We start from the raw sequence: 23,197 nt of genomic DNA, 5'->3' as shown, positions 1-23,197 counted from the left end.
CTGTACATCGGAGCATTCCACAGCACAGGGGGAAACCCACCGTCTTGTACCACCCTATTCTGCAGCTACTGGCACATTACCGGTTGCCCTTCCAAGCAAAACTGCATCAAATTCTGCTGAGATATTCTCTCCTCAGCCCCGTTACATGGAGCTTTTCTCCCAGTCACTCCACTGTAACTGGTCTTGTCAAGGCCATCATTAATATCCATACTTCCTGATCCCACAGACACTCTTCAGTGCTCATCTTAGCCAACATCTCAGGCACCTTTGGCATATTTGACTCTTGTGTTCTTTATCCCTCTGTTTTTTTATAGTTCAGGGGCGTGGGGCTTATGTGACAACAGCGTCTCCTAGATGTACTCGACAAGGTACACATTCTACACCTGGATATTGTTTGGGAAGTCTTGGGTGAAATGAAAGACAAGCCAAAGGAAAGAGCGTCCCAGTCACAGCGGGGGAACGGCCCACAGAGGCAGTGGCAGGCAGAGGTGAGAGAGCTCAGACAAGGGAGGTGTGACAAGAAATGAAGAGGAACACCAGGGAAAGGAGGGTTCCACCCCATTCACACTTGGGACTCACAGGGGGCACACTGTACAATGACCCAACGGAGGCTTTGGGCAGAAGGGTGGCTGCAGTTTAGGAATTTCATTTTCTGGAGCTGATCTTGGTTCCTGCTGCGGTGCAGGTGAGATCCAAGGGAGGGCTCTGCATCACCCGTGGCAGAAATGTGGAAAAGGACTGAATCCAGACGAAGCCTAAGCAGGCAATGGGCTAGGGGACCTTGCGGCTGAGACTGAGGAGTGGACGTCCCTGCCCGGGGATGGGCTGGACGATCAGACCCAGATTCAGAGGGGTCTGCACATGCCAGAAGGGTGGCTGAGGCTCAGTCAGCCAGGGAGGACCGGGCCCACAGCAAGAGGAGGGAGACAAAAATGCAAGTTTCACCACCCCCACCCACGGGCGGTGCAGGTCAGCATCACCAGGTGGAGCCAGGAGAGGAGAGCACACCCTGCGAGCACACAGCCCGCTACTTCCAATACCGTGCGTCTTTGGTTCCTTTCAAGCCATGCTTCTTGAAAGTATAGACACCAGGACCATCCTTATCTGGTTACCTCTCGATTCCTCCGCCATGTGCCCATCCACAGAACATCCCCTTGCTAACGTCTCCCAAGAGCTCCGTGGGCCAACCATAGTACCCAGTGCTGTATTGGCCACAGACACATTCCGTTTTCAAAACCACTTTTCCTTGGTCAGAGTCTGTGACAGCAGCCCACCCTGGCTTTCCCCATACTTCTCAGGCCATTACTTCTAAGTCTCCTTATCTGTCCATTTACTTTGATCCCCTCCTAAATCTTGGGCTTTGTTTTCCTCTGGTTTCCAACCTCTGCCCTGTGCTCTTCCACTCCATACATGATCCTTGGGTGACCACGTCACCCCCCAGAGCTTTTACCCATCTGACTTGTTTTCATCAGGATCCCCCTGTATGCTGTTGGCTTTCCTATCACTAAATCTACCTAGAACGTCTCAGCTGGGCCCCAGATTCCCCACAGGCCGAGATGTATGGGGCATCTGCACTCAGTTGTCCCATAAGCCCTGCAGGCCTGCTAGTAGCCCCAGGCCAACGTTTCCTGTCTCATGGATGGGCACTGCCATCCACCCAGTTCCTTAAACCACAATCCCGGGCATGCTGCTGGCTGTGATCTTCACTGTGCCATGACTCCCCTGGAGCTGCTCTGGAAAAGGCTGACATGAGATCTTCCTGTTGCCACAGGTGGGGATGGGTTCCTCTGAGAGGCCCTGTTCCTGCAGACACGCTCTGAAGGTGTCCTGAGCTCGGGCCTTCACCCTCTTTTGGATCTCCGAGAGAACCCGGGTGCTGTAATGCACCTGAGAGGTTGAAAGCCCTGTCTTTAACAAGATGATGAGTCAGGACACAGCAGTGCAAGCCCATCGCTGGGGAATGTGCCAAAGGATATCCGGAAGAGATCCCTAAGGAACGTTTAGGGAGGTGGGTCTTCATGGGTGTGCACCAAACAAGGGATTGCTTAACTGTATTTTTCCCAATAAGCATCCCGTTCCGATTTGGTCTTCATCTGAGCACAGGAGTTAATTTGATAACACAGGAAACAGTTTAAAACGGCAACTGAGCGCAGGCAGCAGATACGCTGACAGCAGATCCTCGTACATCAACATCAGCAGCTACAATTCTCAGCCATCTTTAATCTTTGATGTACTATTCTGATCTGTCGAATGACGTTATCTCCACAGTGTTTTAGAAATGTATTCAACTAACTAGGCACAAGGGATCCTGACAAGAACTAAAACGTACTGAGTTTCACTAACAACAGCAGGGTTTCAACTGGAAAACTTTGGATTCAGGAACACGCAGCAGAGCAAGCACAAGGTCAGTTTTCAAACCAGTATTAATTTGGGCAAGTTGTCCCTTTCCTCAGCCTAAGATAGCTGTCAAGTATAGCGGGTCATGATGAAAACATGCTTTCGCTGTAGAGAGGAGTCGCAAATTTTTGATCTTCGATTTCCTCCTGTAAGAAAGGGTTCTGTTTCCACAGCTGCAAGCTCGGCTTTCATAAGAGAACTTTTTCAGATAATGCTCACGCCAGGGCCACATTCCAGACCTACTACTTCAGACCCTCTGTGGATGTCCTGCCAGCATCAGCTCTTCTAAAGCCTCTCCAGGGGAGAATTGATGCATAGTTTAGGTTGAGAAGCACAATCGCATGATGCTTCACCCTTCCTGGTTTTAAATAGAATCCTGAACTGAAGAGCCATGTTTGCTACTAAAGCAAATTTTTAAAAAAATATTGTGTCTTCCCTTCTGAGCGGTATTTTGACATATTTATTCACAGCCATATTTAGAACAATTTCAATGACTCAGTGGTGTGTTATGCCCCCAAGTCCCCTTCCTTACCAGACACTCAGGCAGATAGATGGATGGGAGGGAACGCACCTCAGTCCTGGCGGCAGAAGGAGGATGGATGGAGTTCCGTTGTCTTGGTTACTGCTCTGCTGAGCATCCCTCCTGGGTTGCTGAGGTCAGGAAGGGGCCGTCACACCAGGTTAACAGGTATTCCTGTGACCAGAGGTTGGAGCTAAGGGCTGAGATCCGTGACTGAATCTGGGAAATGGAAGCTGGGTCCACGTGATTTGAGAAGGATGGGAAAACAACAAAGTAGAATTTCAGATGCAGGGTGGGTTCTAGGAGCCTGTCCAGAGCCACTGACTTGTGGTCACACAATGGGCGCCTGTGCGTAAACACAGAGACACACTAGACGTGTGTGCTCACTGGGGATTCCGTCCTGACGTGCACAGCGACTGTCTCTGGAGGGAGCATCTAGCACATGTGGAGGAGGCCGGACCCAGAACGTGGAAGGAGCATGGCCAGTCCTCGTTGTTACAAAAGCAATGGCATATCTTTCCCTCCATGTCTCACTTGGACATCTGCATTACCTTCCTAAACTGCTTTACTGAGGTATAGTTACACACCACAAATCACACCCATCACTTCCAGGGCAGTGACTTTTAGTAACTTCACACAGTGGTGCAACCACCACCACAGTGCACTTGTGGAACACTGCCAGCACCACTAAAAGGTTCCATGTACCCATCAGCAGTCGATCCCCAACAGGACCTGCAGGCCCAGGCATCCTCTCATCTAATTTCTGTCTCTGTAGATTTGCCCTTTGTGGGCATTTCACATCAATGGACTCCTGCAGGAAGTGGCCTTTTGTGTCTGGGTTCTTTCACTTAGTACAGTGCTTTGGAGGCTCACCCATGAGGCAGCAGAAAGCAGAAGTTCATCACTTTTCATCCATCTGTGCTCTTCCACTGAATGGCTAAGAATACTCTGTTTACCACTCTCCAGCTGACAGACCTTTAGGCTGCTCCACTATTTGGAGATTACAGACAGTGCTGCTGTGAAAGACATGTAAGGACGAGTATTTGTGTGGACATAGGTTTCATTTCTCATTTCTCCATGATTTCATTTCTTCTTTTGCACGGTGCACAGGCTAGACCCTTCAGTCAGTGTGGAATAGAGGTGGTTGAAGCAGACCTCCTGTCCTGGTCTGGATCTCAAGAGGCAAGCATTCACTCAGACTCTACTAGATGTGATGTGACGAGAGCTGGATGTTTCTCACGGATGTTCTTCACACGGCAACGACGACCCCTTCTATCCCGAGATGGTTGACCGTGTTTATTGATTTAGTTATTTACTTATTTGTCCTGAACGGGTCTTGAACTGTGTCAAATGCTTTTTCTTTGTCTGTCAAGATGGCAGGTGGTTTCCGTCCTTCATTACATCAATACGCTGTTTCCCGTAACTGAAGTTGAGTGTTGGTCCAATACTGCCGTCCTGGGAAAGATCTCGCACAGCCCTTTGCAAAATGTTTCTCGATTTGGTTTGCAGGTACTGTGTTGAGGGTGTATGCATCGCTATTCATGATAGATATGGGTCTGTAGCTTTCTGGTGATGGCAATCTGGCTTTGGTACTGGGGTAATACTGTGCTTATAGGATGAATGAGGAAATGTTCCCTCCTCCCTCCTGTCTATTCAGGAAGAATCTGTGAAGGATGGGTGCTATTTCTTCTTTAAACCTTTGATAGATTTCACTGATGAAACCAGGAGGCCCAGGACTTCCCTCTGTGGGAAGGTCTTTAAATGAATGGTTCAATATCGTTGCTTGCTACAGGTACATTCAGATTTGTTATTTGGCCACTGCCTTTAACCCAACTCCCAACCAGTGTTCTCTGGCCTGTTGGTTCCTATGGCTTGGTCTCTGGCCTAGAATTTGACGTGCTGGACATCTCTGCACATCACAGGATTCTGGCTCCTACTCTGTAACTGGGGAGAGTATGCTGCTCAGAAGTGACCTCCAGATCACCAACACCCAAAGGGCAGGTTGGGGATACAGACTTTGAGGTGGGGAGGGGGTGGCACAGCTGATATCTTCATTTACAACCACCTATCCATCCTCCGGGCGCCCTCATGCAGGCTGTGGGTAATTCTGCAGTTGGGACTGGCACAGCAAAGACCCAGAGTACCCTGTCCCCTCCCCGGCCATGGCCACTTATCTACTCTGATCCTTGTCAGTCTTCTCGTCTCCTAGCAACGCAGCCTCACAGGGGATCAGTGATGCACTCGCCAGCACATCTAAGGGTGTCAGATCTCCTCTCTGCTCAATGACTCAACTCTCAAGGGCAGGGACTGGCCATGCAATTCCTCCTCACCTCCCCGTCTCAACAGCCAGCCTGGCACGGCATGGAGGGGATGTAACATATACAGTGAAAACCTTCATGATTGGCTAAATGAGGGACTGTGGATGGCAGGATCGACCTGGGTTGGCTGCTGGAGTGAGCCCATCGCATCCCACCCTGGGGAACTTGTGCCAGGCGGGGATGACCATCCCTGCCCCAGTGCACTGTGGCTAGCATCAGTGACGTACCTTATCCAGACTTGGTGTGCCACCAGCTGTGGACGGACACTGGAGTCACCGGGTCTTCTTACTTCACCCCAGCCTTTACGGAGGGTACAGTTGGGGATGCTCTGTCAGAAATAAACCTGCGCTCATATGGCCTATTAGTCTATGACAAAGGAGCCAAGAACATCCATCACGGAAAATGCTGTCTCTTCAATAAATGGTTATGGAAACCTGGACCCCTTTCTTCACAACATTCAAAAATAAACCACAACCACAGAAGATTAAAGACGAAATTGTTAGACCTTAAACCATAAAGCTCCTAGAAGAAGACGTAGGCAGTACGCTCTTTGACATAGGTCTTAGCAATAGTTTTTTTGACATGTCTCCTCAGGCAAGAGCAACAAAAGCAAAAATAAACAAATGGGAGTTCATCAAACTAAAAAGCTTTTACACAGCAAGGGAAACCGTCAAGAAAAGAAAAAGGCAACCTGCTGAGTGGGAGAAGATATGAGCAAGTGATATACATCGGAAAACAGGTAGATATCCAAAATAGCTAAAGGACTCATAGAATGTATTGGGAAAAACACCCAAAACCCGATTTTAAAATGGGGCAAAGCACTGAATAGACATTTCTGCAAAGAAGAGATACAGATGGCTAATAGACATATGAAAAGATGCTCAACATCTCCTCCTCAGGGATTAGAAAATCACGACCACAGTGAAGTACTTCCTCACACTTGTCAAGTAGCTGTTATTAAAAAGACAACAAGTAAGAAATGTTGGGGAGGATGTAGAGAAAAGGAAACCCTCGTGAGGTGTTGGTGGAAATGTATATCGGTGCAGCCACTATGGAGACAATGAGGGTTTCCTCAAAAACTGAAAACAAGAACTACCATATGATCCAGCAGTTCCACTTCTTGGTATTTTTCTTAAGAATAAAAGAAACACTAGTCACAAAACATATATGTGCACCTCTGTTCACTGAAGCGTTATTTACAGCCAAGGGGAGCCAAGATATGAAAGGAACCTAAGTGCCCATCGATAGATGAGTCAAAAAGGAAGAAATGGTACACACACACACACACACACACACACACACACAGTGGAATATTACTCAGCAATAAAAAAAGAATGAAATCTTGTCATTGTCGACAACATGGATGGACCTAGAGGGTGTTATGCCAAGTAAAACTAGGCACACAGAGAAAGACAAATACCACACAGTTTTATTTACATGTGGAACCTCAGAAATAAAGTAAGAGAACACGGGAAACAAGACAGAAATAGATTCAGAGACACAGAGAACAAACTGGTGGTTACCAGAGGAGGAGGGAGTAGGGGGATGTGTAAAACAGGGAAGGGATTAGGAGATACAAACTTCCAGTTATAAAATAAGTCATGGGAATGGAATGTACATACAGGAAATATAGTCAATAATCTTGTAAGAAATGTCTGTGGTGACACAAGGTAACCAAACTTATCGTAGCAATTCATTTCATAATGTTTAAAAATATGGAATCACTCTGTTGTGCACCTGAAACAAATATAATATCATATGTGAAATTTGGGCCTCCCCAGTGGCTCAGTGGTAAAGCATCCTCCTGCAATGCTGGAGCTGCAGGAGGCGTGGGCTGGACTCCTGGGTCGGGAAGATCCCCTGGAGGAGGGCATGGCAACCCACTCCAGTAGTCTTCCCTGGAAAACCCCATGGACAGAGGAGCCTGGCGGGCTACATTCAGGTGGTCGCAAAGAGTTGGACATGGCTGATGTGACAGCATGCACACACGCATGGCAACTTTACTGAAGAAATAAAGACTGGGGGCTCTGAATGGAGGATGCCAAGGTTCGTGGGTCACTTTTCCTCTGGCAGCCTATGTGACTCTGAGCAATCCCCCTAACTTCCCTGTCCTCTGCTTTCTCACCTCATCAATTAGGATTGAAATCTTCCAAAATGATGGGTCTTTGAAGGAGGAGTAACTAAGGTGACAGAAAGAAATATATTGAATGTGGTCTGATACCTGGTAAAGGATGAACAACCTTGAAATGCCATGTTAGCCCTGCTTAACGTGCCCACACTGACTAAATTCATGCCTCTGAGTTTCAAGAAGAAAAGTTCCCTTGGAGCTGGGAGACAAGTCCTGCAAGATGGGTTGAGCTCTGAAGCTCTCTGATGAGATCACCAGTTCAGACTCCAATAAATATACCTGTTCTCAAGTGCCTCTGTCTGCAGAAGACTCGTGGGTTTCTGCAGAAATATAGCTCTGGGGGCTATCTGAGAGCACAGGCTGACAGACAGCAGAATTTATTTTCACTTCTGAAGAATCTCACAGGCACTTGCTGGCTACACAACATTGGGCTCTGAGTGTGGGGAGGAAAAGTACATGTCATCACTCATGTCTCCTGTAATGAAAAGGGAAGCTATTTGTTATTAGGGGAAAGATGTTTGTGAAGCACAGATCTGAGAAAGGTCTTCAATTCAGAATACATAAGGAATTTTAAAATTGCAGAGGACAAAATGTAGTGAAGGAGGACAGATCCTTGTGCCAGGGGTTGGGGTGTGGGAGGGGAAACCAGAAGGGGCAGCACCTGGGCGTTTTTAGGGTGATGGACATGGCCTGTGTCCTGGTCGTGGTGGTCATCACTGGAATCTCTCCGTGTGTCACAGCTCAGAGAGCTGCACACCCAAAGACAAGCAGGCCAGGAATTCCCTGGTGGTCTGGTGGTTAAGAATGTGCCTGCCATATAAAATTAATACACAGAAACCCCTTGCATTCCTATAAACTAATAAGGAAAAATCAGAAAGAGTAATTAAGGAAACAACCCCATTCACCATTGCAATGAAAAGAATAAAATACTTAGGAATAAATTTATGTAAATAAACAAAAGACCTGTATACAGAGACCTATTAAAAAAAAAAACTGATGAAAGAAATCAAAGATGACACAAATGGATGGAGAAATGTACCACGGTCTTGGATTGGAAGAATCAGTACAGTGAAAATGACTCTACTACCCAAAGCAATCTATAGATTCATCACAATCCTGATCAAACTAGCAAAGGTATTTTTTCACAGAACTAGAACAAATAATTTCACACTTTGTATGGAAACACTAAAGATTCCAAATACCTAAAGCAATCTTGAGAAAGAAGAATGGAACTGGAGGAATCAACCTTCCTGACTTCAGACTATACTACAAAGCTACAGTCATCAAGACAGTATGGTACTGGCACAAAGACAGAAGTATAGATCAATGGAAGAAAATAGAGAACCCAGAGATAAATCCACACACCTATGCACACATTATCTTTGACAAAGGAGGCACAAATATACAATGGCATAAACAAAGTCTCTTCAACACATGATGCTGGGGAAAATGCTCAACTACGGGTAAAAGAAAGAAACTGGAAGACTTTCTAACACCATACACAAAAATAAACTCAAAATGCATTAAAGACCTAAATGTAAGACCAAAAACTATAAAACTCTTAAGAGGAAACCATAGGCAGAACACTCTCTGACATAAATCACAGCAAGATCCTCTATGACCCACCTCCCAGAGTAATGGAAATAAAAACACAAATAAACAAAAGGGACCAAATTTAACTTCAATGCTTTTGCACAATGAAGGAAACTATAAGCAAGGTGAAAAGACAGCCCTCAGAACGGGAGGAAATAATAGCAAATGAAACAACTGTCAAAGAATGAATCTCCAAAATATACAAGCAGCTCATGCGGCTCAATACCAGAAAAACGAACAACCCCATAAAAAGTGGACAAGAGACCTGAACAGACATTTCTCCAAAGACATACAGATGGCTACCAAACACATGAAGAGATGCTCAACATCACTCATTATTAGAAAACTGCAAATCAAAACCACAATGAGGTATCATCTCACACAGGTCAGAATGGCCATCATCAAAAAGTCTACAAACAATAAATGCTGGAGATGGTGTGGAGAAAAGGGAACCTTCTTCCACCGTTGGTGGGAATGTAAAGTGGTACAGCCACTGTGGAGAGGAGAACAGAGTGGAGATTCCTTAAAAAACTGGGAATGGAACTGCCACACGACCCAGCAATCCCACTGCTGGGCATACCACCCTGAGGAAACCAGAAGTGAAACAGACACATGTACCCCAATGTTCACAGCAGCACTATTTACAATAGCTAGGACAGGGAGGCAACCTAGATGTCCAACGGCAGATGAATGGATAAGGAAGTTGTGGTACATACACACAATGGAACATTACTCAGCTATAAAAAGGAACACATTTGAATCAGTGCTAATGAGGTGGATGAACCTGGCGCCTGTTATACAGACAGAAGTAAGTCAGAAGGAGAAAGACAAATACTTATATTAATGCCTATATATGGAATTTAGAAAGAAGGTAGCAACGATTCTACATGCAGGGAAGCAAAGGAGACAGAGATGTACAGAACACATTTTCAACTCGGCAAAAGAAGGTGAGGGTGGGATGATTTGAGAGAATAGCAGTGAAACATATACATTACCATATGTAAAACAGATGACCAGTGCAAGTTCAATGCATGAAGCAGGGCACCCAAAGCCGGTGCTCCGGGATAACCCAGAGGGATAGGGTGGGGAGGGAGGTGGGATGGGGGTTCAGGAGGGGAGGACACACGTATACCTGTGGCCGATTCGTGTTGATATATGGCAAAACCCATCACAGTATCGTATAGTAATTATTCTCCAATTGAAATGAATTGATGATTAAAAAAATAAAACAGAAGCCCCCTGCCAATGCAACGGGGCAGGCGTTCGGTCCCTAGTCCAGGAAGACTCCACGTGCCGCAGGGCAACTAAGACTGTGTGTCACAACCACTGAACCCACCTGCTCCGACTACGGAAGCCCCCGAGCCTAGAGTCCATGCTCTGCAACAAGAGAAGTCTCTGAGATGAGAAGCGCATGCACCGCCACTAGAGAGTAGTGCTCCTCCTCCACAACTAGAGAAAGCCCTCGTGCAGCAACAAAGACGCAGTGCAGTCAACAATGAATAAATAAATAAGAAGAAAGAAAACCGGGCCAAGCTTACTGTATGTTCATTTGAAAAATCCAATGGTAGATACAGAAGCAGGTGCATCTCTCTATATCCTTTGAATGATCATATCTTGAGTGAAGCTAACAAAAATTACATCACAGGCTATGTTAAAACTTTAGATCAGCTTCCCAGGCACTGCTCTTTTCTAGAGAGCTACTTTTCTCAGAGAACTGTTACCTAGGAACTTTAGTCACCGGAACTGAGGCCTCCACCACATTCCAGGGCAGAAAGCAAAAGACATTAGGAAGACACGGTTCAAATCCTATGAGTTTATGAGTTGCCTGTGACCACTGGCTAGGATGACCACACATCCCAGAAAGAGTCTCTTCACATTTCAGTAACTGAAACCTGTATTTCAACCACTTAGTTCAGTTCCTTCAGGCCACTGCTGTGCCCTTAAACAAACACTTGGTGTGAAACACTTGGAAAATGACCTTAATCCAATTCACTCCCAACCTCTTTTCACATGTCACAAGGAGTCTCTCACGATGATATTTCCTCACCTAGAAAGCCAATTCTCAGATTAACAAAAGAATTCACACACACACCTTGTGAAGAAATACTGAGATTTTAGAAAGTGACTCCCAACTAGCCCATGGTTCATCACTCTTTTCTCTCTTCTCCCTCCATCCACTCTGAGAAAGGAATATTTGGCCATGCTGTCTGATTTGCCCACCAAGTTGCTCATACCACACACAGGATGTTGTTACAAGTGAGCCTACACACAAGGCATTGACACCAGCCAGCCCTACTGAAGTCGGCTACCTGGGAGGCAGGGAGGTGGCCGGGGCAATAAATTCATCATCTCATTTCCTTCATCACCCTACCCCATTTCATTCCCTGCAATCACTTGGCCCAAACGAATACAGATCTCGCACCAAATCGCTGCATAAATCACCACTGCCTCAAGTTTCCTTCGTCATCTCACGTGGCTTCTGAGGCCAGGGAACAGATTTTACTTGAGATGAGTAAAGCTAGAGAGACAGCCCATTGGCCAGAGATTCTGTTTGGGAGGTGATGTCTCTCGGTGTACTCTTTACGACCCCATGGACCAAGGCCCGCCAGGCTCCTCTGTCCAGGGGATTCTCCAGGCGAGGATACTGGAGTGGGTTGCCATGCCCTCCTCCAGGGAAACTTCCCGACCCAGGAATTGAACCCAGGTGTCCTAATTCCCCTGCATTGCAGACAGATTATCTACCACTGAGCCCCCAGGGAAGCCCATGACGAACCTAGACAGCATATTAAAAAGCAGAGACATCACTTTGGTGACACAGGTCTGCAGAGTCAAAACTATGGTTTTTCCATAGTCGTGTACAGATGTGTGAGTTGCATCATTAAGAAGACTGAGTGATGCTTTCGAATTGTGGTGCTAGAGAGATGACCCTTTAGAATCCCTCGGACCGTAAGGAGAACAACCCGGCCAATCCTAAAGGAAATGAACTCTGAATACTCACTGGAAGGACTGATGCTGAAGCTGCAAAACTTTGGCCACCTGATGCGAATAGCTGACTCATTGGAAAACACCCTAATGCTGGAAAAGATCGAAGGCAGGAGGAGAAAGGAGGAGACAGAGGGTGAGATGGTTAGATAGCATCGCCAACACAATGGACATTACTTTGTTCAAACTCAGGGAGATAGTGTAGGACAGAGGAGCCTGGCATGCTGCAGTCCATGGGCTCGTTAATAGTTGGACACGACTGAGTGACTGAACCACCCCACCACCACCCTACCTTTGAGCTTCCCTAAGGTGCCACAGCCCCACTCTCAGCAGGGCTAAGAGCTTTCTGTGTCTGTCAGTGGTAAAGGCTGAGACTCAATGTCTTCACACTCTCAGCGCCCCCTGCTTAGGGTTGATGGCGGGTCCTTAGAACGCTCATCACTCCCTCCCAGAGCTCAGACCAGGCAGCCTTCTCACAACAGTAATGGAGCAACCTACCCTGGTACAGAATTGGGAGTTGGAGCTGTTTACCCCTCAATGTGTTTTCTCCCTTTACATTCACTTCCACATTTCTTCCTTGAGTCACTGAATCCAACTCCACTCATCCCCAACGGGTTCCTGTAACAAGCTGCACCTGCATCTCTAGCCCATCTCTAGCACCACATGCACAGGGTGGGTGCATGTACCCCCTGCGCTATGTATCTTCTTTCTCCTTTCTCTTCGGAATCTGTCGATTCCCAGAAATCATAAAAAAGGCTCCAGATCGCCCACAAAGGGGGTGGTGCTGCAGGGGAGGCTGTGACTCTCATCCACAGCCTGGGTCAAAGCAGGTCTGTGTTATAAGCACCGCAAGCTGCCCCACTGCATCATGGGAGCCAAAAGAGCAAAGGTCTGAAAGTCCTAACACAGACATTTCCGTGCATAGAACACCAGTGTCTTCCTTGGGACCTGTGAGCTATTGTTTGGTTTGGTCCTATAGCATCAGTGATCTTTTTCACAATGCTTGCAGGCTTAGCCAGCCTTCCATCAGGAACTCTCTACTCCCCACAGCCCCCCACCTACTGTACCAAAGATATTACTTCTGACTTCAGTGCGCCGATTGGGTTTTCACCTGGCAGGGATACCCACACAACTTTTTTATGCTGAAACCTCAAGATACCTGAGGAGAACAAGTCTTCAGAAAGTCCATTTTTCAATTATAATAGAAAAACTGCCTATGTAACCATGAAGATACAACACATTAAAATACTAATAAAATGTTATTTGGAAATTATCTAGAATGTCACACTTAAGAGGAAAAAACTTAGTATGTGGTCTATTGCCTTCCAGGTTTTGTTCTCTACATTTAAGAAAATTACGAGATGGGGGAGGTAATGTCTTCATGATATTGTATCTGTGGTTCTATCTGTTTATCACTATAGTTATGCTACTTTCCATAATGATGAGGGTGCTCCACTAATGTTGGTCAGAGGAAACACTGTTTAGACCTCAGTATGGACCAGGAACTGTTCTCTGTGATGTGTGCATGTTGACATGACACCTCATGGTCTTTCATTCACCTAGGAGACACTGTGTTCAATCTATATACCGATCCATAGTAATGTTTCATGCGGATGGAGAGGTTGATCTGCCTTTTGATCCAGAGTACACCAGACACTGCACTGTATTCCAGATTGGGGGTCAGATACCACACCTGGCTGTTTCTCTCTGGCCTGGGCACCAATCTGACTCAGCTCTTGCCAGCTAGGTGACTTTGTGCAGATTCATTCACCCATTAAATCTATGTGTCTCTGCTCCTCAGCTGCCGAAAGGGATGGTAGCACTAAACATGCTTCCCTCACAGTGTTGCTGCTGCTGCTGCTGCTAAGTCGCTTCAGTCGTGTCCGACTCTGTGCGAGCCCAGAGACGGCAGCCCACCAGGCTCCCCCGTCCCTGGGATTCTCCAGGCAAGAGTACTGGAGTGGGTTGCCATTGCCTTGTCTGCACAGTGTTGCTATGAGTACTCAAAGCCTTCATTACGCGTATATGTACAGAGAGCTAAGCACGGTCCAGAGGGGAGCTCTTCTTCTTGTGTCTCTTCACTTCTGTTTCCGCTTGTACTAGTAGCCCCCTGTCCCTGCCCCCACGCTCTCACCTCCCCCACCCCTACTCTGCTCTCTCTCCCCTGTGCCCCTGTCCTCAGACTCTCCCTCCCAAAACACAGCTGAACATCTCCTCACGATTTACCCCAGAAAATACCCATACCATCACCCTTGGATTAAACAATCACGAATATTAGCAGAAAAGATAAGAAACACAATAAACGGGCAATGCTAAAACTACACAAGAAATAAGGCATTGCTGATGAAAGTCTGACTCCTAATATTTTCATATCTTCATCAGAGTCAGATTTTCAGAATTTGATATACGAGAATTAGACTTGATAAAACAATGGCAGAAAAGGCAATGCAACGTGGTTCCTTAAATAAGACCTAACAAAATGGGGGCACACGGTGTGTTCACGGGTTGAGAAATTCAATATAATTAGGATGTCAGTAGTCCGCATACAGATCCATCAGTTTCATACAATTCCAGTCAGAAATTCCAGCAGGACTTTTTTGTACATATAGACTAATTGATGATAAAATTTCTGTAGTAAGGCAAATGAACTAGAAGAGCCAAATGATTCTGAAAAACAATGTTGGAGGATTAACACTAACCTGAAATTTACTTTGCACCTTCAACCAAAAGTTGTAAGCAATCAGGTGTCTATGAAGAGTGAATGGATATAGAAAACGTGGTGACACCGGTCAGAACGGCCACCATCAAAAAGTCTACAAACAACAAATGCTGGATAGGGTGTGGAGGAAGGGGAACGCTCTCACTCAGTTGATGGGAATGCAAACTGCTATAGCCACTGCGGAGAACAGTGTGGGATTCCTTTAAAATCTGGGACTAGAACTGCCATGTGACCCAGCAATCCCACTGCTGGGCAGACACCCCGAGGAAACCAGAAGTGAAACAGACACATGTACCCCAACGTTCACTGCAGCACTGTTTACAATAGCTAGGACATGGAAGCAACCTGGATGTCCAGTGGCAGACGAACGGATAAGGAAGTTGTGGTACATATACAATGGAATATTACTCAAGTATAAAAAGGAACACACTTGAGTCAGTTCTACAGAGGTGGATGAACCTGGAGCCTGTTATACAGAGTGAAGTAAGTCAGAAAGAGAAAGAGAAATACTGTATATTAACGCATATATATGGAATTTAGAAAGACGGTACCAATGACCCTACATGCAGGGCAGCAAAGGAGACATAGACGTAAAGAACAGACTCGGACTCAGTGGGAGGAGTGGTTGGGATGATTTGAGAGAATAGCATTGGAACATGTACATCACCATATGAAAATAGATGACCAGTGTTAAGTTCCATGCATGACACAGGGCACCCAAAGCCGGGACTCTGGGACAACCCTGAGGGATAGGGTAGGGAGGGAGGTGGGAGGGGGGTTCAGGATGGGGGGACACGTGAATCCCTATGGCTGATTCATGTTGATGTATGACAAAAACATCACAATATTGTAATTACCCTCCAAATAAAAGAAACTAATTTTAAAAGAGGAAATGTGGCGATATATACAATGGAATATTATTCAGTCAGAAAGAAGAAAATTCTGCCTTTTGCAACAACATGAATGGACTTCAAAGGCTTTATGCTAAGTGAAAAAGGTGAAAGAGAGAAAGACATATATTGTATCTTCTCACGTATATGCAGAATCTAAAAAAGTCAAACTTACAGAAATAAGAGTTTAGAATGGTGGTTTCCGGGCCCTGGGGAAAATGTTGAATACAGGGTACAAACTTACAGGTATGAGATGAATAAGTTACGTGGATCCAATGTATAGCATGGTGAGTATCATTAACAAAACTGTGTAATACAGTGAAAGCTAAGAGGGTAGCTCTGAGATGTTATTTCCTCAACGTTTTTTAAAAAGGATTATGTGAGGGGATAGAGTGCCAACCCTGCCATGGTAATCGTTTTGCCAGATATGTGTGTACCAAACCATCACATTGGCATCTTAAACTTACAGGTTATATGTCAATAATACCTCAAAAAAGGTGGAAAAAATAAGAGAGTCCTGCATGTTTCTGGCGGGAGAGCCCTTAAGCTATATTCTGTGGCCCTCTGACATCTCCCCATCACTCTTGAACTTTCCCTTATTACTGACATGACAAGGTGAACCAGGCTCATTTATCCTTTCCTTCCTCAGCCTGGGAACCCATCATTGAGTGGAGAAAGGTGTTCAGAAGCTAGGATCTGGGGACTGGTGTAATTAGTGCCATTGGAATGTTGCTGTTTCCAGTAACTTGGGAATACATGTGTGTACACAATCACACACACAAACACGTAGACACACATCTATAGTTATAGATCAGTCTAGCCACATATGCACACCTATCGAATACAAGAAGTTTGCACGGAGACCTTTAATTCCAGTAGAATTCCTCAGAATTTGTTCTAGTTTACTTCCTTTCCATATTGGAAATTCCCTTTTCCAAAATTGACAGACGTGGCTCTCAGCATTCTTATGTATTTGCCGAGTTGATGAATGCCAGTGCATATAAGTGATCCTTCCTCCACAAAAAGGTCCTCCTCACAATCTATGCAGAACCATCCCTGGCCCTTGACTTCCACACCTCACTCAAGCTTGAATGCATGAAGCAGTTAGCCTCCTTCCCACCCAACCCCCAGGGATATCCTTCTTTCCACCTTGGGCTCTGACTCTCCAGGCAGGGATGCCCCTTTACACATACACATGCCTTGCCTGGCAACACCTAATGGCTTTAGGACTGACTTGCTCAGGCACAAAAAAGGGAAGGGAAAGAAAGGGTAGGGACAGGAAAAGGTGAATATGTCCTAATACAGTCAGCCAATCAACGTGAACTGGGCCAAACCCAAGCAATGTGATGAAGCCAGCCGTGTTTTTTTTTTTTCCCCCTCATTGTCCTCCAACTTCCCTTCCTGCTCTGTCCTTTGCCCCAGTTCCTTTTTCTTCTTAGGTCCTGCCCCCCATCAAGAGTACCAATGTTACGAGGCATGATTCCCACATTATAACTGATCTCTGCTGCTTGGCTGACATTCAGCATGACATCCCTGCAGCTAGGACACTCAAACTCTCTCTCTCTCTCTCATGATGGACCAGAAGGCTTCACTCCTAATTTCAGGGATAGGTAGGAGAGACGGTACAGGCCACATGTTGGAGCCTTCAGTCCTTCATCTGTGAAATGCGGATGATCACAAATTGTGGGCGAAACAGAGACAGCAGCAACCAGACCCCTTTCAATGAGTGCTACATGCCAAACCCAGTGCATCACAGGACTGCTTGACATTCAGGAGCACACCAAGTAGATTTCCATGCCAGGACAGTTGCATTTCTTGTTCCTTCTGCCTGGAATGCTCTTCCCTTAGATAACCCCATGGCCTGCTCCCTCACTTCCTCCAGATCTCTGCTTACTTGCCATCTTTCAGGGAGACTTTCCCTCATTACCTTGAATAAAATAATAACCTCATACCTACATATACCCTTTCCCCTGATCTAGCATTATCTTTCTTCACAGCACCTGCCACCCTTGATTTATTTACTGACCACCAAGTCTCCGAAAGGAGACTTGGTCAGTTCTGTCCTGTCCCAAACTCCTCCAATAGTGCTCAGGTATATGGCAGGTGCTCAGAAAACATTTGCTGAAGGATAGTCTGAAGCCAGGCCCTTTGCACACAATGCTAACACGCACAGGTACCCTGCAAGATGCATACTGGCCCCACTGTATTAATATGATACATACTGAGATTCCAGGAGACAACTGATACGCTCAACAACACACAGTCAGCATGTGAGTTTCAAGGCCTCGGAATCATGTCTGCCAGCTTCCAAACCCTCAGTTCCTGGACAGAGACCTCACAGCCAAGAACATAAGAGGTTTTATTTCTGACACAAAGACTCCAAGCAGCTCAGATAGATACCCAGAGACACCAAAAAGAGCTCACTGAATCTCTGCACAGAGAGCACATAACTCGTCTCAGACCCTCAAACACAACTGAGACCATAACCATACACACTGTGACAAAGACCCTCCAAACAGACCAAAGTCTTCAAGACGGAAACAAATGAAAACTGCACAGATACTTCACATCATGGAGAATCACTCCCAAACCACTCGACACTTACCGATCTAATACAAAAACCCTAAACAGAAAGACAGAACTTTTAATAACTCAAGAACATCATATAACCTTTAGATAAAGTCCCCAGACAAATGGAAACTCTGCACCCTGTGCACAGATCCCCAAGCAGCTCATAGTTTACACCTTCACACAAACCCATCCTTAAAGCAGCTCAGAGACATCACAACTTAGGGCCCAGAATCAAAATCTCAGAGCTCTCACAATCTCAGGTGCACACGCCTACACAGAGATCTCACACCCAGGGACTGAAATGCCAGAAAGCTCCAAAAATGCACACCCCGGAATACAGGGACATGCATCCTAGGGGCTCTGTACTACGGCTCCCAAAATCCACTCAGATCAAATATCCCACCACGCACAACTGCGCCCAAAGGCTCAAGGAGATCAAATGTACCCGAACAGCACCTGTGTTGTCACACGTAGCGATACACAAGCCCAGGCTCCCTGACACAGGTGACCCTCCGGGGAGAGACAGCAAACTCAGAGACCTCTCCCTGGACATGAATTGCATGCATTTCTGCGAATAACCGTGCGCTGCCACACGATCCAGACTGAGCGAGAGCTGAACAAGACTGAAACGCCGTCACCGTGCACAGCCAGCGACTGCGCCAAACCTAGCCACTAACCAGGGTAGCTATTCGACCCCTTCCGGAAAAGCAAAAAAAACCTCGCAGAACAATTGTATGCTCTAAAAAGCCGCACAGGGCAACAGGCCTCTCGCCCTCAGCTTTGGCTCTGCGGTCCCAATGCCTGTAACAGCCAGCCAGCCAATTGGAACTGGGCAGGAGACGAAACAGGGCGGAAGTCGCGGGACTTCCGGCGCCTATTCGCGCCCTGGAAGAGCTAATTCCGGCGATCACGCGGTGACCAATCAATGCCCAGAACGCTTCCGTGATGCTATACCCAGAACTGGCAGCCCATCTCGCTCCGTAGCCGTCCCCCCTCGGATGTAACCATGTAGAAACGAAGGGGTCGAATTGGAAACGAGACGAAGACAGTTGAGGCTTAATAGCGGTGTCCACTCGGACTCAAATGCAGCGGGAAGACGGAATGGAGCGAATGGGGATGGACCCAGTGATGCCACGAATGCCTCCGCTAGGAACTCTGGTCGATGCCTGACGCGGTGTAAAAGTACTCTTTGTTGTCATACGCCCCGTCGAATGGTACCTTCCAGAGTGGGTGGTCTTTCCGCTACCCCTTTGTGGTACATCCCAGGACAGAACAGTTTCATCTCGCGCGCCTCTTGGTGGTGAGACTGGGGAACAGCCGATATAGATGCTGGTGGACAATTAGCAGATGATCAAGGGTGGAAAGGCAAAGTTAGGATGAAAACCCCGCCGATTGCTGCAATCTTGGCCTCAGAAAAATGTCTTCATAGATTGAAGATTACTTCTCTGTAGTGGCCACTATCGTAACAGAAAGCATTGAAAGCATTTCTCTGTGCTGGGCATTGTGCTTGTTTGTGCTTTCCTGTTTAATACAGAATAGGTCTCAATGGGGAAAGCCAGCCACAGTCCCCCAGCGGGCAGGGGAGAGAAAACTTCAGACTGGGATCTGAAGGTCTGGAGTGGGGAAGGCCTCTGTCGTTGACTGCGAGTAATATGTGAGAAGGACAACAGGACTTTCCATTCTGTTAGGAAAGGGGTCAACTCCGAGGGGACCCAAGGACACCGTGTAGGTGAGATAAAGACCATGGCTTTGTCACCATCTTGTCATCCCTGAATATGTCCCTAGCAGAATCTTCAGCCTGTTTAGCTATGCCTCTCTCAACAAGTTTAAATTTGCTTTTTCATTCCGACATTCATTCATCCTCTCCACGGTTTCTGTCAAGCACAGCTATGTGTGTTAGGAAAGAGAAAATCAACTTTGGATTCATGGAACTTACATTGTGTTGGGGTCATACAGCCCCCAAAGATAAGTAATTTATCAGGTGTTCATAAATGCTGTGGTTAACATTAAACCGGGATAGTGAAATAGAGAAAGGGGATGATATCTAGAAAGAGTGACCAGGGAAGTTCCTTCTAAGATTGTGAGATTTGAGCAAAAGCCTAGAGGAGATGCCTATCTGGGAGAAAAGTATCCCAGACAGAGTTAAGGCCAGTGGAAAAACTGGGGAGTGGAACTCAGTGTAGTGTGTATAAAAAGAATGAGGAGGGCTATGTGACTGTCACAGCATGATGGAGGGAGAGCCAGGAGACCCAATGAGAGCAGTGATGAGGGGCGGGTCCCCTAGGGCCTTCTGGCCATAGTGGGGACTTTGACTTGAGCCACAGGAGGGTTCTTACCAGAGAAGCCCCCAGGGTTCTTTCAGAGGCCCAGATCACCCAATGCTTGTTGAGGAGCTCTAGATTCATCCCAGGAAAACCACAGACCCTCTGCAGCTGAACATGCCTTTCCTGGAATCCCCTACACTCAAGGGGAATCCCCCCTACTGCTCCCAGTGAACAACCGTGTCAATTGATGATACCCTCAGGAGAGACAGAGGAAGGACCCTCACGGTATGAGTGAGGTCACGGTCAGTCTCATAAAGGCAAAGAGGGAGGATGTAACAGGCACAGAGATGGCAGGCAGAAAGACAAAGATGGAACATTGGACAGGGACAGAGAGACTATTTCTGTCAGCAAAGGATCCCCAATTAGCACCCACATGTGGGCCCCCAGCCCTGCTACTGGATGATGTACCTATCTCTAGAGGAGAAAAGAAACTGCTTCCCCTGCCCCCGCCCCTCACCCCCCAACCAGGGACTGTTTCTAGAAAATGACTCAGTTGCCCATGGCCTGGGTCTTAATTATGCTCCCTTGGCACACATCAGGGTCCTCTGCCCTGATCAAGACATGGAGATGTTCCAGTCATGGGGAGGCTCATGCTGTACACAGGGTCCCTCACAACCTGTCCAGCCCTGTCTGCCCTCCTGCTGACCTCAGTGCCAAGGAGTGCTTGAATGGGGGAAAGAGAGGCATGGATCTCTGCATTTGTGGTGGAGCCTCATGCAAATTGGTGAATGTGAGGTTTCTCCCCACCTGCTTGGAGGCTCACCTCTGTATTTTCCACCACCATGTCCCCAGGGAATGTGCAGATTACATTCCATACATCAGGTAAGAAGCTGGGTGTGTGAAGGGGAGACACAGAGACATATCCTGACAGTGAGACAGTCATGGGGTCCTTGGGGCCCTGTACCAACGCCTCCCTCCCCCACTACCTGGCCAGGGTTCTGCTGAGTCTTCCCTGCCTCCTCCAAGGAGCCCAAGCCTGCATCCAGTTCCTCCTGTCCTCATGAGCCGCGACCTTCCGTCTGCACTGGGCCTTGGGCTCCCATCTGCAAATGATGGCCTCTTTGTCGTGGGTTGGGCAGATTGTCTGAGTGAGTGTGTGTACACAGTGTTTTCACAGGGCCCCTATCAGGGGTGGTTATCAAGTCAGGAAGTACTGTTCTTATCAGTATTGTTACTGCAGGCTGCTTTGTACTGCACATGACTTGCCCTCCCTGAGGATGGGGCCACAAACTTTTATCTCTGTAGGGAGGCATGGTAGAAATCGTAGCGAATGTGATATCACAGGTCTACTTCTAAGACCCACGAGAGTGGGGTCCATCCAGCCTTCCTCTTAAGACTATTCTCATATGTGGATCCATGAACAGCTCAGAGACCAACCCTCTGGACAAAACCCTCCCAAAATAGTTCAGAGACTTCATGCCTGGGACAGAGATCCATGAACAGTTCAGAGAGCACTCATCCTGGAGAGCAACACAAAACAGCTCAAATACGTCACACCTGAGGACACAGACCCTAACCATCTTAGACAATTCCAACTCTCAGTTCAGTTCAGTCATTCAGTCGTGTCCGGCTCTTTGAGAGCCTGTGGACTGCAGCATGCCAGACCTCCCTGTCCATCGCCGACTCCCGGAGTTTACTCAAACTCACGTCCATTGAGTCGGTGATGCCATCCAACCATCTCATCTGCTGTCATCCCCTTCTCCTCCTGCCTTCAATCTTCCCCAGCATCAGGGTCTTTTCAAATGAGTCAGTTCTTCGCATCAGGTGGCCAAAGTATTGGAGTTCCAGTTTCAGCATTTGTCCTTCCAATGAATATTCAGGACTGATTTCCTTTAGGATGGACTAGTTGGATCTCCTTGCAGTCTAAGGGACTCTCAAGAGTCTTCTCCAACACCACAGTTCAAAAGCATCAATTCTTCAGTGCTCAGCTTTCTTTATAGTCCAACTTTCACATCCATACATGACTACTGGGAAAACCATAGCCTTGACTAGATGGACCTTCGTTGGCAAAGTAATGTCTCTGCTTTTTAAGATGCTGTCTAGGTTGGTCCTAGTTTTTCTTCCAAGGAGCAAGCGTCTTTTAATTTCATGGCTGCAGTGACCATCTGCAGTGATTTTGGAGCCCCCCCAAAATAAAGTCTGTCACTGTTTCCACTGTTTCCCCATCTATTTGCCATGAAGTGACGGGACCAGATACCATGATCTTAGTTTTCTGAATGTTGAGTTTTAAGCCCACTTTTTCACTCTCCTCTTTCACTTTCTTCAAGGGACTCTTTAGTTCTTCTTCATTTTCTGCCATAAGGGTGGTGTCGTCTGCATATCTGAGGTTATTGATATTTCTCCTGGCAATCTTGATTCCAGCTTGTGCTTCATCCAGCCCAGCCTTTCTTTTGGTATACTCTGCATATAAGTTAAATAAGCAGGGTGACCTTATACAGCCTTGAGTTACCCCTTTTCCTATTTGGAACCAGTCTGTTGTTCCATGTCCAGTTCTGTTTGTTGCCTCCTGACCTGCATACAGATTTCTCAAGAGGCAGGTCAGGTGATCTGGTATTCCCATCTCTTTCAGAGTTTTCCAGAGTTTCTTGTGGTCCACGCAGTCAAAGGCTTTGGCATAGTCAATAAAGCAGAAGGAGATGTTTTTCTGGAACTCTTTTCCTTTTTCTATGATCCAAAGGATGTTGGCAATTTGATCTCTGGTTCCTCTGCCTTTTCTAAATCCAGCTTGAACATCTGGTCTCAGGTAAATTCAGAT

The 23,197-nt window shown here is 46.8% G+C and overlaps 1 protein-coding gene and 2 long non-coding RNA genes across 3 annotated transcripts in view; 2 read left to right on the top strand and 1 right to left on the bottom strand.

Moving 5' to 3' along the window:
- The window catches only part of LOC100296695 (X antigen family member 5), a 265,171-nt gene that overhangs the window by 211,372 nt on the left and 30,602 nt on the right, over nt 1–23,197 (top strand). The gene's annotated exons all lie outside the window — the stretch shown is intronic.
- On the top strand, nt 1,232–6,399 carry LOC132344747 (uncharacterized). The gene is made up of 2 exons (XR_009493696.1): nt 1,232–2,008; nt 4,028–6,399. It is a non-coding gene; the product is annotated as an uncharacterized lncRNA (long non-coding RNA).
- On the bottom strand, nt 2,843–21,557 carry LOC101902025 (uncharacterized). The gene is made up of 2 exons (XR_816996.4): nt 5,463–21,557; nt 2,843–4,861 (listed from the first exon to the last, which is right to left on the bottom strand). It is a non-coding gene; the product is annotated as an uncharacterized lncRNA (long non-coding RNA).

Source organism: Bos taurus, unplaced genomic scaffold (assembly GCF_002263795.3).
Source record: "Bos taurus isolate L1 Dominette 01449 registration number 42190680 breed Hereford unplaced genomic scaffold, ARS-UCD2.0 Leftover_ScbfJmS_1396, whole genome shotgun sequence".
NCBI classification, from domain to species: Eukaryota; Metazoa; Chordata; class Mammalia; order Artiodactyla; family Bovidae; genus Bos; species Bos taurus.
The sequence above is the reverse complement of the archived record's forward strand: the minus strand, read 5'-3'. Positions and strand labels throughout refer to the sequence as shown.